The sequence below is a fragment of the Palaemon carinicauda genome, chromosome 7, assembly GCF_036898095.1.
Source record: "Palaemon carinicauda isolate YSFRI2023 chromosome 7, ASM3689809v2, whole genome shotgun sequence".
Lineage (NCBI taxonomy): Eukaryota > Metazoa > Arthropoda > Malacostraca > Decapoda > Palaemonidae > Palaemon > Palaemon carinicauda.
Genome location: NC_090731.1, coordinates 113,009,491 through 113,025,766, shown reverse-complemented (window position 1 = coordinate 113,025,766; position 16,276 = coordinate 113,009,491).

Here is a 16,276-nt window from a genome sequence, read left to right as displayed (position 1 = left end):
CTCTCTCTCTCTCTCTTATGTGCGTAGTACACTCGAGTACTGCAATGTGACATGGTACCCACACTACCAAAAGGATATTGCGCAAATAGAGAGTGTACAAAGGTCCTATACTGCTAGAATAGAAGAAGTTAAGGACCTTGATTACTGGGAAAGACTGCAATTTTTAAAACTATACAGTCTAGAAAGGAGAAGAGAACGCTACATGATAATACAAGCATGGAAGCAAATAGAAGGAATTGCTGAAAACATCATGGAGCTTAAAGTATCAGAAAGAGCAAGCCGAGGTAGATTAATAGTACCAAAAAGCATTCCAGGTAAACTGAGAAAGGCGCACAGGACATTAATCCACTACGCACCAGCATCGATAATGCAGCGACTATTTAATGTGCTGCCAGCTCATCTAAGAAACATATCAGGAGTGAGCGTAGATGCGTTTAAAAATCAGCTCGATAAATACCTAAGATGCATCCCAGACCATCCAAGACTGGAAGATGCAAAATACACCGGAAGATGTATTAGCAACTCTCTGGTGGATATACGAGGTGCCTCACACTGAGGGACCTGGGGGAACCCAAACAAAAATAAGGTAAGGCTCTCTCTCATTATTTTTTTAGGATTTTTTCTTTGCTCCTTGGAATCAAATGCCGCACCATAAATAAGCACTCCTTGTGCCAAATCTAGCACACGTGCCATAGGTTGCCGACCCCTGGCCTAAGGTGACGAGATCAGAAACCATTTTACCTAAGGCAGCAGGAGCTGTACCTGAGGCTGCAGCAGCTGTGCCTAAAGCTGCAGCTATTTCTAGCAACTGAGGATCTATGGTCCAACCTTTCTCTACCCAGTAGGTATGTTGACACAATGCGGCACTGGCATTGCTAAGTCGATAACTAATGGACAATCCCATAAGGAACAATTCCAAATGGTGAGAGGGAAGGTACAGATCAATAGTAGGCAGCTGGTAGTGAAGTCTGCCACTTGCCTAATTGTTTACATTAGATTAAGGATAATGAGTTTTTCCCATTTAAAATAATGAGTCTTTTAAAACGGCCAGGATGTAATGAATTCGTAAATTCGATGAAAATCCTGACAACTAGGAGGTATACAAACAATCAATTTTAGAGGATAATGCTCCTCAGATATGGAGGGATGGATATTGACGCAGCCGACCAGTTGAAGGCGACAACTAAGGCAGCAAGGGGAACGCTCTCTTCTAAATAAAGAGGTAGAGACCCCTAGCCTATTAATATCTAGATCTAGTAGCACTCAAGCCAGCAGGTCTGGAAAGTATGGCAAAATGGTAACCATTCAAGCCAGGGAGATTCTGACCGACCAGAGGAGCCTAGACTCCACGGCAAGAGATATATAGCCTAAGAGGGCCAGTAACAAAGCTGCTGCTAAGGCGGCAAGAGAGGAGAACCCCTAGGGGTTCTAGTCCCATTGCCTATTTAGGATTAGGCTAACAGAAGCTCTCAGGCAGGCTAGCCTAGATATAGAGCAAATGAGGTATGCTCTAGTGCCATTGAATGCAGACTAGGTAAAGGAACTGTAGTTCCACGGCCAGGAAGAAAATGCAGCCTAACTAGGAAGGGAAGGGGAAGTTGGCCTACCCAGAGGCAGTAGAGAGAACTATCCCAGAATAGTATTATTCACCTGCCTACCCAAAGCTAGACTAATAGTCTTGCAAGTTGTCAAGTCCTTCTATATAGCTACTGAAGATTTCTCAGATGCCCGGGAAAACCGGACTTTGCAAAGGAACTGTGTTCCACAGCAAGTAGACCAAGCCTAACATGGGGTGTGGGGAAGGGGGAAAAGGAAGTGAGCCTTAGAAAATGGTAAAGTGGCAGGACAGGAAGGTGTAACTGTAGTATTAGAACAATCTGAAGTCATTCCGAGAGATCTACATTGAGTAGGCATAAAGAATGAATTCTCCCAACCAGCTGCCACTTAGCAACAGGCTAAGTATAATAGTGTAGAAGAAGATTTACTATTGTTCCAAGGGATCAACGGAGTGTAGACACAGGGAACAAGTTCCCTCAACCAGTGCTGCCTATCCAAAAACTAACTCTTAAGTAGATAAGAAGGGATACTGTCGACCTAGGCCGACTGTGACCCACTATCTACAACTCCCAGGGAGTTACTTCAAGGCGACAGTTTCCTGCTATAATGTATCAGTAGACAGAGCGGCGTGCCTGCCTCACAAAAACCATAATGTTACGTGGTAAGAAGGGGAAGGTGGGATTATGAATACTAGCTAGTGTTGGTCAAGGGGTAGGGGTAAATAGTTAGCTTAGGCCAAGACTGGTTAAGACAAGCATGCGATAAAGCGAATGTCTAACTTGGAATTATACCACAGTTGTAAAAGTATATACTGCATATACTTGTGTAACAGCCGATCTCGCGTATTGTGCGACCCTCAAATTTCCCCCCATAAAATATGGTTTTATTTTATATTTTGTGAATCATAGGAGTTATTTTGTTAGAAAGCAAATTACAACAGACTAACATTTTTATTCCATTTCTTTATGCTATCTTGTACTTCAATGGATTAGAAAATTAAAAGATACGATTAAAAGTATCGTTAGTAAGGTTATAATCATTTCATAAACCCATATAGCCACAATGACAACTGAATAAAATACAGTTGTTTTGTTATGAACACTCGAATCATATAGCAGCTGTTTTGTTTGCATATTGATATCGTATGATAGTAAACAAAGTAGCATAAGACTGACATTTTACAGTATACCCTTATTCACTATGAAAAAAAGACCAAGAAAATATACTGCCAAATATAAACTAACAAGCTGTAAATGAAACCGAGAAAACAAACAATATTCACAGACTCTATTCTGCTTGGAATCGGGGAAAGCTGTGTTCAAAACTGGAGGAAACAAAACGAAAATTTAGTGGGAAGCGGAATTAAATGTAAATGCCGAATTTTGAAGATAAAGTTACAGTGTCTGAAAACAGAGAATATAATTTTGTTACAACACAATATAGATAGTTTTGTAAGCTTTATAACCAAGCACCACAGAGCTAAGAGAAACTATAAATTGTTGTAATTCAGCAATATCAAGGAAACTCCGGTTAACTTCTATATCACTTCAGCCTCACAGTGACAAAATGTTACATGGCTACACCTGAACCGCCAACCCCTCTTGCCGCCTCACTCTCAGCAGTCGAAGATACCTCTCACAAACATGTCACGATGGTGTTTGAATAGGAAAATACTACTGATTAAAAGTCATTGTTTTAAACTGAACAATAGATTATACAAGAGCTTGTATTCATGATTTTAATAAACAGAGAAGGGAAAATAAAGGTATTTTGACGTAGGAAAAATCTATTTTTGGGTGAGATAGCCATGTCTTCCTGATGGAAGTTCCTTCTGGCAACTTTCTACTGTATATTATTTCTGAGATTGATATTACATGGGAATTACCGTCAGGTATCACGGGGTTCCAACCCCCGGAACGACTATCCGAAGATATCGTTTATAATCAGGGACGTATCCTAAGATAACCATAGATATCTGCACCCCAAATAGACCTTACCCAGTCTAATCCTCAAAGGGGAAGGATAAGTGCTGAGCCGCTATATATCCTATCACCTTTCAGTGCTCTCATACGACCCCGCCGCTTCATTCCACGTCGCAGCTGTGCTACTGTGAAATAGAAGCCTCCAACGAGCAAAAGGGGTGGGAGAAAAAGGAAGAAACGGGCGGGCCATCAGGACGACATGGCTATCTCACCCAAAAATAGATTTTTCCTACATCAAAATCCTTTTTTTGGGCTTGAGCAATGTCGTCCTGATGGAAGTGTACCAGAGAATTATCTATACTCGGAGTGAGGCTTTGCATGAAAAACGTCAATGTAAAAAATGCTCCCCACCTATGTGACAAAGCATAAGTATCAATTTCTACCTTAACTTTAAACCCAAACTGATCTGAATTTGGTAAGTATGATGGTCTTCTAAGGGGATAGATCTGTGACCGGCCATCAAGCTCCCCCATGGTGAAGAACACTCCTCATGAAAGGTGAGATGTTATAAACTACCAATATCATAAGCTCAGTGAGTAATTGGTATGGAACAAAATACTCATCTGCAAGCAAATCCATTAACTTCATTAAGGGTAGAAAGTAACCATACTAAACTAAATTTATTGCCACTAAAAGGAATTAGGTCTAACAATAAAATGCATCTAACAGTATACAATCTCTTATTACCAAAATTTTTGAGCAAAAATTATTACAAGTGAAATGGTAAGCATTTTGATCAACTAATGTACCCAACTATACACCCTCGAATAATTTGTACTTGTTTTATCATGAGGGGAAACCAATTAATATGCCATAAAACCCCATAAAAAAGGGGGCCTTATGATAAAAATTAAGAAAATTATGGCCAAATACAAAATAGTCTTATACCTAACGACGTAAACTGAACTATTTTAAACTCGGTTCTAAAGTAGGCATACTATAATAGAATTAGGTACACATGTAAATTCAGAGAAACTAAATTGAATCCTGAAACTAAAAATTAAATTGTTTAATGATGATCATGAAGCAAAATCCAACAGTTTCTTTATTAAAGGAAATAAGTTGGAAGAATGCCCAGGGACGCACTTAAGGGATACATCGTTGCAGCAGGTTTAATAACACTACCCGCTGCCACCACAAAGTGACGTATTTCGTCCAATTACTTCTTATAATGCTTGAAGAACACCCTGGTGGACTTCCAACCAGTATAAGCCTGTAAACCCTCAAAGGACATACAGTATACTGAAAAAAGTTCAGTGAGGAAGCCACTTTCCTAGGGTCATGACTTAAAGGCATGCTAGCCGGGTCCACTCTTCTTATAAAATATGCCAATGTTGCTCTCACTTGTTTCAAAGACAATTCTGATCCCACCGTTTCACCTCTAAATAAATTACCTCTTTAAAATTCTTTGTTCTGTCAAGATAGGTCTTTAAACACTGCACTAGACACAGAGTGAAATCACTTACAAGGGGAATTATTTTCCACGGTCCCCAACGTTTAGATGGAAGCTCATTCTTAGCCAAAAAGGTAGGATCAGGGTAAAAATTAACTTCACCATTGTCTGTAAATTCTATGGGACCCTCATCCCAAGAGAGAGCCACAATTTCACTAACTGGAGCACCAGAAGCCATAGTAATTAGAAAAATCACTTTTTGAGATAAATCTCGTAAAGACGCGGTTTGATTGCCAATTTCAGAAGCAAATTGTAACACTTTATCCAACGACTAGGAGATCGGTTTCGGAGGAGCCGATGGTCTTGACCTTGCACAAACTTTCGGAATCTTGTTGAAGAGGTCCTAGTTAAAATCTATGTCAAAGGCATATAAAATGGGTCAAGCCAGGGTTGACTTTTACGAAGAAATTGTGGAGGATGCTAAACCTTTCGCATGTAAGTCAATCAGAAACCCTAAACAAAAATCCATAGTCATAGAAAGGGGATTTTTATCTTTCACATATCGAACCCATTTCTTCCACGAGGTTTCGTACTGATTCAAAGTAGTGGAAGTTTTATAATTTTCTGCAAATGCTAATTTGTCTTGTTGAATTTTGAACCTATTTTCTAGGGCTAATGCGAAAAAATCATCAGATGAAGGGTTTTCGTTTTCCATGATGGAGTGAAAACAGTCTTCCTCTGTACTTCTAGGGACAAACTCGGGCTGGGTAGAGTACCAACCTGGGGTTCATTTCCGTCACTATGGGGTACCAGTTGCTCTTTGGCCATAGAGGAGCCATCAGGGCTGCTGTCCCCCTGAACGAACAAAGCCTGTCCAACGCTTTCATGAGAAGATTGAAGGGTGAGAACAGATAAATTCTCTCCCACCGATTCCAATTCATGTTCATCGCATCCATGCCCACTGCCGCCAGATCCATATTTGGTGCCACATAACAGGGAAGTTTCTTGTTGAGACTCGTTGCAAACAGATCTGCTTGAAGACCTGGGACTAACTCTTGCACGAAAGAGAATGATTTTTCGTCCGGAGACCACTCCGTCTCTAGAGGATGTGTTCGAGATAGGGAGTCTGCCATCTCATTCCGAACTCCGTGAAGGTGAGAAGCTGACAGATGCCACCTCCTCCTTTAAACCAACGAAAAATGGTGAACATTACATGATTTATTTGGGGGAGATCTTGACCCTTGCCTGTTGATGCAATGAACCATTACTTTGCTGTCTAAGACTAGCCAGATATGAATATTGTTAAAGTGTACCTTTTTGAGGTATAAGAAGACTGCCATGGCCTTCAGAATATTGATGTGGAATTGCTTGAATCTCTGAGACCAACCACCTTGCACTTTCTTGAGTGGGGTATGACCCCTCCCCCCCCCCAACAGACTTGTCTTGGAAAGACTTCTGGCAGTAGACCACGGACGAAGTTGCCTTCCTAGTAACTCTGGGGTCGTCTTCTGATGATCGCGGAGAGCTGTGGAGGTTCTCTTCTTCCAAACTCTGCTTGCATCCTTGAGTCTGATCTTGAGGAGAGGGTTCGTTACGGAGGCGTACTGTAATGAGCCCAGAACCCTTTCCTGGCAACGCCTGGTGGTCCTACTCGACTTGATCAGAGACCGAACTGACTGTGCTATTTCTTTCCTGTTGGAAGGAAGTATGGACAGGGTTTGAGACTGTAGGTTCCATTGAATCCGCAGCCACTGGAAAACCTGAGCTGGGTTCAGTCTTGACTTTTTGAAGTTGATCTGGAATCCTAGGGATTGCAGAAACTTGACAACGTGAGAGGTTGCTTCTGTGCTCTCCCTTGCTGAAGGAGCCCACACGAGCCAGTCATCCAGGTATGCCGCTACTTGAAGGTCTTTTATCCGCGACTGTTGAACGACTGCGTCTATAACCTTCGTGAAAATTCTCGGAGCTATATTGAGCCCGAATGGCATAGCTCTGAATACATAAGCCCTTTGCTCCAATCTGAAACCAAGGTAGGGGGAGAAGCGTCGACCTATTGGAAGATACTAATAAGCGTCGGTAAGATCTATAGAGATGGTGTAAGCCCCCCGGGGTAGTAATGTCCGTATCTGCGAAATAGTCAGCATCCGGAACCTGTCGCACTGAACGAACACGTTTAGATGGGACAAGTCAAGAATAGTTTGAGGAATAATTGAATCTTTCTTTGGCATGCAGAACAGACCACCTTGAAACTTCATAGATCTTGTGCAATGGATAAAGGGATTTTGACAAAGGAAAAATCTATTTCTGGGCGAGAGACCTGTGCTGCCCAGTGAAATGCTCCTTTAGCACCATTTCTAAGGTATATAACTGCTATATATTACCAGAGAAAAAATTGCATAGGAATGCCAGGTTGAACCCAGCTCGCTCACCTATATAAGGTGTCGATATAATACTGGGGCGTGATAATTCACAACCAGAGGTCTCGCACCATTTAGATATCTCCTCTTCAAAATGCCCGCCACAGCGAGGTGCCGATCAACACTACTACCACTAACCTAACCCACGCCAGTGACGTCACTCCTCATAGCACCCAAGGTTTGGGGCCCATGTTGGGAGGGAAGTCAAGGGAGGGTTCACTGGGCGGCACAGGTCTCTCGCCCAGAAATAGATTTTTCCTTTGTCAAAATCCCTTTTCTGGGCTTCGAGCTGTGCCACCCAGTGAAATTGTACAAGGGAAATGTTCCCAAAACTTGGAACAATACCTGAGGAAGTAAAATAAAATCCAAAATAACAGGTAAGAGGATAGCAAGACAGTTGATTAAGATTCACTATGTTCAGGAGGAATCACATTCCCTGCTGCCACTGTAGCAAATATAAGGCTTCCATAGGTTTTAAACAGTGGCGTTTAAATACTGTTGGAGACTTCCAGGCTGTATATTTAGTAAGTCCAGCGAAGTTCATAGTAATTAACTGAGGTAGCTACAGCTCATATATCATGGACGTGAGGGAGTGATGTGGGAATGGTTCTAGGTAGCCAGTTAATGAAATACAGAATCTGCTGTCTGATTTTTTTCAGGATGATGGTTCTTCCATCTTCTCTAATGGATAAGGGCCCTGAGGACTGAATGGAAGATATGTTTAAGTAGGCTTCCAGAGTGTTTACTGGACATAAAGATGGGTCCTGCAGAAGTGGGACAATCTTCCAGGGGAACCGTCTGTCCTGGGGGTCCTCATTTTCGCTAAAAATCTTTTGTCAGGGGAAAGGAGTACTTCCCCTGACAAGAGAAATTCAATATGACCTGGATCTCTAGACAAGGCTGAAAGGTCTGATATTCTGGCGCCAGAAGTCAGGTTCATTAAGAACAAGGATTTCCTAAACAATGGAATATAATGACAAGTCTCGTTAAGAGTGTCTGAAGCCAACTTAAGTACGTCATTCAGAAACCAGGAAACTGAGCTAGGGTGAGTTGATGGTTTCAATCTGGCGCAGGTTCTCGGGATGGATGAAAATTATGAATCTGTAAGGTCAATATTAAAACCAATTGTAAAATCTTCTTCAAGGCTGACTTAATTGTGGTAATAGTACAAGCCGCTAAGCCTGATTCAAATAAAATTCTGAGGAAGGTTACTGTCAGATTCATAGTCATCGTCTCAACCTTTGAGTCCCTTAAAAACTTGCAAGTTTCATAACAGCCGAATCATACTGTCGAAGGGTGGAATCCCTCTTATCTGATTCTAAAAATAGCGTATTTGAGGATCAATATCTGCACCTCTTGAGCTGCAAATTTCATAAAGTCCATAAAGTTAGGGCATTCTGAATTTTGAGGAAGCTAACACACTGCGAGTTGTACTACTTGTGTTAGTATTGGATTGGGGATCTGTCGAGGTGGAGACCCAGTTCCACCAGATGGGGGAAACCCGTTGTTCTTGGGCCAGATGGGGGCTACTAGAGCAACTTGGCCTTTGAAAGTCCTGAGCTTGACTAACACTTTCATCGACAGATATATTGGTGGGAATAGGTAAATTCCCTCCCAAGTGTTCCAGACTAATGACATTGCGTCTGTGGCGTAAGCCCGAGGATCCGGGTTGGGGGCTACGTAGCACTCTAGTTTGTGGTTGGACTCTGTTGCAAACAGATCTATCTGGAGATCCGGAACCTAAGAAAGAATCCATCTGAAGGACTTTGGGTCTAGTGACCACTCCGACTCCAGCGGAGTTGTCCTCGAAAGTGCGTCCGCCACTAGCTATCTAGAACAAACCTGATTTGTTAGTTTTTGGCTGGAGCCGGTTGCTTAAGGTCAAAATTACTGCCATGGCCTCTAAGACATTGATATGAAGTTGGCGGAATATTGTCAACCATAGTCCCTGGACTTTCTTGTACTGAGAGTATCCTCCCCATCCTGTTAAGGAGGCGTCTGTGTGAATGACCAGCTTGGGGGTGGATATTGTAAGGAAACGGATTTGCCAGATTTTGACCTTTGTCCATGGTTGAAGTCTTTTCATCAGAATTGGTTGGAGTCGAGCCCTTTGTCTCGATATAACTCGTTTGCTCTGGAGCGCCATACTCGGCTTATATCTTTCAGTCTGGCCTTCAGTAGTATATCTGTTACTGAGGCAAACTGGAGGGCACCCAGGATTCTCTCTTGATTTCTCCCGGAAGACAATTTGTCTTTGAGAAAACGTATTGTGTTTTGCTATATCGTTCCTTTTGGCTGTTGGGAGACACAGAGTGTGGGAGCATAAAACCCACTGAATCCTAGCCAATGAAACTTGTCTTCGGGACCAGACGAGATTTCTCGAAGTTGATTTGGAGCCAAAACTGTTGTAAGAGATTATCACTCTGTAGTTGCTGTGAGGCAGTTCTTGCCTAGTTGAAGCCTAGAAACGGACGAAGATGCTTTGCTATCGGTACATGATAACAAACGTCTGCAAGATCCATAGAGGAGGTGACGGCCCCACAGAGAAGCAAGGTCCGCACCCGAGAGACGGTCAGCATGTGAAACTTGTCGCATTGAATGTAAGAATTCAGAAGTGACAGGTCCAGGATTACTCTTCGCTATTCTGAGTCTTTCTTTGGCACGCTGAACAAGCGACCCTGAAATTACAAGCGATTTACTTCCTTTATTGCCTTCTTTTGCAATACAGTAGATCGTTTTCATATAAGACTAGCTCGTCCGTTGGATGTTGATGAAAACTGGTTGGTGGAGGGGGCCTTTCTATCCAACTCCACCCCAGACCTTTGGAAATTATGCTGAAAGCCCAAATGTTGAACGTTCAACGGTTCCGTAAGATGTAAAGTCTTCCCCCTACCCGAGAACTCCCAATGATATGCTGCGGATTTACCTCCTCGGCCTCCGCGGAATTCTCGGCCTCGAGAGTAGCTCTTGCGAAAGGTTCCTCTCAAGCTAGCGCCTCTGGCGCGCTGGTAACCCAGGAAAGCACCCTGAGTTTCAAAGGTGGGGTTAAGGGCTGGGGAAGTAGCATAGGAGGTAGTTGGTACTTGGGACTGAGGAACCAGCACGTATTGCTGTTGGGGTTGACCCTTCGAAGTGAAAGGTTGACTCCCTTGTGCCACCGGGATGGTCTGAACCACCTGTTGGGACTGCCGGTTTGGAAGGAATGGAAAGGTCTCAGACAAGACATGCCTACAGCAACGACGTCTGGCCGCAAGGAAGTCGTAGAAATCAGACAGTAAGGATTGAAGTAATGATTTCGTCAAGACCTTAAAAGGTGGTTCCTCTTCATACATTAAAGAGGTCTTTTCTGCCATTGTAGCCGAGTTGATAGATCTACTCAGGCGCATACAGGCTTCGAACTCGAGGCATATCAGGGATTCCGGAAGCCTGGGTAGCCACTCACTGAACTGAATGGAAGCACAGTCAGCGCTTAATTTACCTTTAATTTTAGTCCAGCAATCGTGATCCCCCGGGAACAGGAGGGAAGTCGGATCCATTTCCTTCGGTTGCGGTAACGGCTTGTCCTCGTTTATTGCCTGCTGAGCAAGGTCCACTATCTTAGTGACACACGGAGTAGGGGTTTACTCATCCACTACCAACATCGTGTACGAGCTCTTGTGAGGTGTTAACGTAGTGTTAACACACACTCACTCGTTTAAGGGCCGGACCCAGGTGGACTGAGCCTGCCCCTTCGGGTAAATTTCGGTTTCTTTGGGGACCTTGTCGAACCTTACGAGTGTCTCCTCGGTAAGGCGTGCGAAACCAGAGAAAGGGAACTGTAGACCCAGCGGGTAGGATTCAAAATCTTCTACAGGCCGGGTGCCAAACCCTTCGATGGTTAACATACCATCTTGAAGGGAGAGTGCAAGGCCACCTTCCACGGATTGCTTTCAACGAATTCCGGGAGCTTAGAGGCATCTGGGATTATATATTGTTGCTGTTGAGGTAGCCCATAACGAATGAGACCCTGTACGAGGCTATCTGGTTTAGCACTCTCTCAGTGAGGGTGCTAACAAGGGAACCCATTGCAATATAATATATATATACACATACATATATATATATATATATATATATATATATTATATATATAATGAATATATATATAATATGATATATATACATATATATATATATATATATATATATATATATATATATATATATATATATATATATACAGTAGGGTCCCGAATTATGCGAGAATTTGGTCGATTAATGACCTCGTGTAAATGGAAAATCGCGAATTTCGAAACACACAACTAACAGAAATAATTCCATTGCGGCCATGGCAACCAGCAATTTGCCTATTCAAATGTGTTTACTACCCATTTCCAATACTTTCTTTGTACTATACTGTATTTCTTTATAATATCAAATTGTTCTTGTAAATAAATAAAACATTTAATATACTTTAAAGTTCTAATAACTTGAAAAATGGTTAAAATTACAACCAGGATAGGTGTAAACACCATATATTTCCCGTTATAACACAACCCAAAATACAGACAAATTTTAATGTTTGTCATATCTATTGTATAATACAACTGGTGAATAGCAAAACCATCACTCTATAGACTAGCTTGTTGTATGATTGAAAATCCAGAATTATCAAAATAAAGGCGATTTTATATCATGCGTTTCCTAAACACGCTAAAAAGCACAATAGAAAACGACAACCAATGTTTTGTTTACGTTTATCTCTGATCACAACGAAGAAACAGACGCATTTATACATCTGTGTTTTTGAATTGACAGCAATTTTACCAAGTATAGATTATATGTTGAATTTGTTATTACCAATGTTCTAATTATTTTTTATTAGAACTTTCAAATAAATGAAATGAATGCCATTTATTAAATGTTTTTCTTTATGATGCCGCCTGAAACGGAAACCTTCCATTTGTTTACGCTCCATCTTCGATCATAATAAACAAACGAATGCATTAAACACACATGATCTAAGTCATAACTAATGATATTACAAACATTTAGTAAACATTATGTTATTACAAATATTTTACTTACCGTATCCATATAAATTCCTAAATTCGTAGCAAAGCTGGAAATTTTTTTTTCCTTATGCGTTTAATCCACAATAGCAAACTGCCGCTAATGACAGAGTGATAACTTACGATAATTCTAAACTGTTACGAAAGATAATTGTCCTTTCCATATCCAAAATACTTTTCCTAACTTCAGTTATAAGTCAACTTGTACCCACCTCAATTATGGATCCATATGCAAAAAAGGTAAAAGAAGAAAGTACTAGGCCTATTTTTAAAGTCGCCGAACAATTAGGTTACCGCTATAACGTTCGATGTGAGAGAGAGAGAGAGAGAGAGAGAGAGAGAGAGAGAGTGATGGTTTTAAATTACTAAACAATAAATATGATAGGTTATAACACATTGGTGTTTATGTAATATTAACTGTATAGATGGTTTGAATAAGTTAAGGAATGGTGTAAACAATTCTTTGTTATTGTATTCGCGCGGAAGCTAGACATCAGCTGATGTGATCACAGCCAAAAGTAAAACAAAAATAAGTTAGCAATACTCGATTTTTAAAACACACCCGAAATTTAACAACCTAAGTACATGTTTTATTATAGCGCAATTGACATTTAAAGAGTAAAAATTTTCTGGAATAGAATGGTGTTTCCTAAAAAATAGTGGTTTGCGGACGAAATCGGTTACCGTATTTTAAGCTATGATTGAAATGGATGTATACACGGTATAATTTTTTCGTTTTGTATTTAATTGACACTTCAAGAAAACCGATTTTGGTTTCTTCATCTATTTGTAAGTATTGTATAACGAGAGAGAGAGAGAGAGAGAGAGAGAGAGAGAGAGAGAGAGAGAGAGAGAGAGAGAGAGAGAGAGAGAATCAGCTGTTGTAATTGAATGTCGTGTTTTTGTTTCGTGTACCCCCTGAAGCGAGGAATTGATCGCCACAACTAACAATATTCATGTTAATTTCATTCTTAAACTCAAGTTGCCATATGTGAACTATGGTTTTATTTCTTACGGAGAGAGAGAGAGAGAGAGAGAGAGAGAGAGAGAGAGAGAGAGAGAGAGAGAGAGAGAGAGAGGGATTTCTGCCATCAAATCTCTCTCTCTCTCTCTCTCTCTCTCTCTCTCTCTCTCTCTAGATTTTATTTTACCGTCTACTCTTCAAAACCAATGTTTGCAAATCAAATGTATACTGTTTAAAATATGACAAAATATTGACGACTCGTTACCGAAGTTTAGGCTATTCACTGCCGATAAACGAACCCAGTCTACTCGTGAAAACCTTGAACGCCCAGAGGGAAAAATAAGGCTTTTAAATATACTGTACTAAACAAAAATAATGCTTTAATATACCATCATTAACACTACCATTACAATTATCGTAAGGTTGGAGAAAGATAAAGATTGCCGAGAACGTAACCACATTTCTGTTTACATTTTGTCAGCTGGACTCGCACAGTTAACAGTTGATTTCATTGTTGATGTGGAATTTTATCCTTAAATAGGCTATTCATTATGAAATTATGTTAATGAAATGTAATGTTAATATTGTTTTGTAACATTTATTATAAATCACCGTATTTAGGGCTACCAATATACTTAAAAAGACAATAGATTTGATACATTTTGTAGTGCTTGACTCGCGAACTTTGAACAGCCTCGCGGATACAGAAAATTTATTTTTGAAAAATAGCGATCGCGGAAAAGGGGAATCGTGTAATTCGAACACGCTTAATTCGGGACCCTACTGTATATATATATATATATATATATATATATATATATATATATATATATATATATATATATATATATATGTATATATATATATAAATATATATATATATATATATATATATATATATATATATATATATATATATATATATATATATATATATATATATATATATATATATATATATATATATATATATATATATATATATATATATATATATATATATATATATATATATATATATATATATATGTATGTATATTTATAATGTATATATATATATATATATATATATATATATATATATATGTATATATATATATGTATATATATATATATATATGTATTTTCATATTCAAATAAGCCATATATATTTTTGATATATTAATGTCTGGATTCTCTTAACGACCTCGGGATCAGAGCCCCAGGTGAAATCACACAAAGACAAGAGCTTGGCTCCGGCCGGGAATCGAACCCTGGTCGGCAAGCTTATATAGACAGTGACTAACCCATTCGGCCACGAAGATCTTTCTTCGTGGCCGACCAGGGTTCGATTCCCGGCCGGAGCCAAGCTCTTGTCTTTGTGTGATTTCGCCTGGGGCTCTGATCCCGAGGTCGTTAAGAGAATCCAGACATTAATATATCAAAAATATATATGGCTTATTTGAATATGAAAAACACGTAAAAATGTGCAAAATTTATCATATATATGTATATATATATGTATATATATATATATATATATATATATATATATATATATATATATATATGTATAAGTATATATATATGTATATATATATGTATATATATATATATATATATATATATATATATATATATATATATATATATATATATATATATATGTATATATATATATATATATATATATATATATATATATATATATATATATATATATGTATATATATATATATATATATATATATATATATATATATATATGTATATGTATATATATATTTCTGGGTCGACCTGTGACGGCCGGTGAAAAGGGTCCTTCTTTACACTTTTCTGATATAAACCTTCCAAATATACCAGAGAAAGATAAAAGCATGGAATGCAGAGGTTACTACCCTCGCGCGAGCACCTTGTGGGTGTCGTGTATAAAGCAGGGGCGTGTGAAAACCACTATTCACAGGCTGTCTTCCATTTAGCTAATTCCTTCGTCAAAAGGGATGGGCCGATACAGAGGCACCAGCTACGCTACCTGAACCACGCCACCGACGCCCGACGCGAGCGCCATCTGAACAACATCCTTCTGTTTTGTACTTGCTAGCTTGGTCTTAGATTTTTGTGTTCTCGGTGTTTTCACGTTTCGTGGATTATTTTCATCATGGCTGAAGCTCCAACTTCACCCATACCAATGTTAAGTACTATAGTTTGTTTTGACAACTTTTTCCAGTACCGGGCAGTTGTACTCTTCCCAGTATTCTGTTGTTTTTATTTTGACCGGCTTGGCCTTCCGCGGTGTCGGCAGCCATTGTTGTTTTGATTTGCCTCGCTGGGAATTCATGTTAGTGTTGCCCATTTTGTATTCTGTCAGTTAGGTTCTTGGTTAAGTCACTGGCCTTTTGCCTCTTTGAACCATTATTATTATTATTATTATTATTATTATTATTATTATTATTTCCTATGGTACTTTTGGCTAGCATGTCCAGTCTCGAACAAGAATAGCGTTCTGGCTTTTTTATAGTTTAGTACCCGCCCTGAGAGGCGTTCGTCAGTGGACTATATCCTTTTAAATTTTGTTAAAGCAGATGTTATTCTTCATTCGTAGTCTTGTATTTGACGTTACAATTTTATTGTTATACTTATATCATATTATAGTGTGCTTAATTAGGTTCTTCATAGTATAACCACGAGAGCGAGAGCATGGAGTTCTCGTTTTCTGTCGCTACTGTTACGAGCTACCCTTTCTCTCGTTTTCTTTCTTAGCCTCGAGTAGGAGAGGTGGATTTCCCGTTTTCCGTTTTATACAATCACGGGTTCTCCCTCCCCCCTCTCCCTCTACGGGTATATGATATTTTACGATTTATTTTATTATGTGGTTACTGTTAATATAGCTAGCGTTATTAATAGGTCCTGTTCGAGTGTGAGTCATTGTTTTG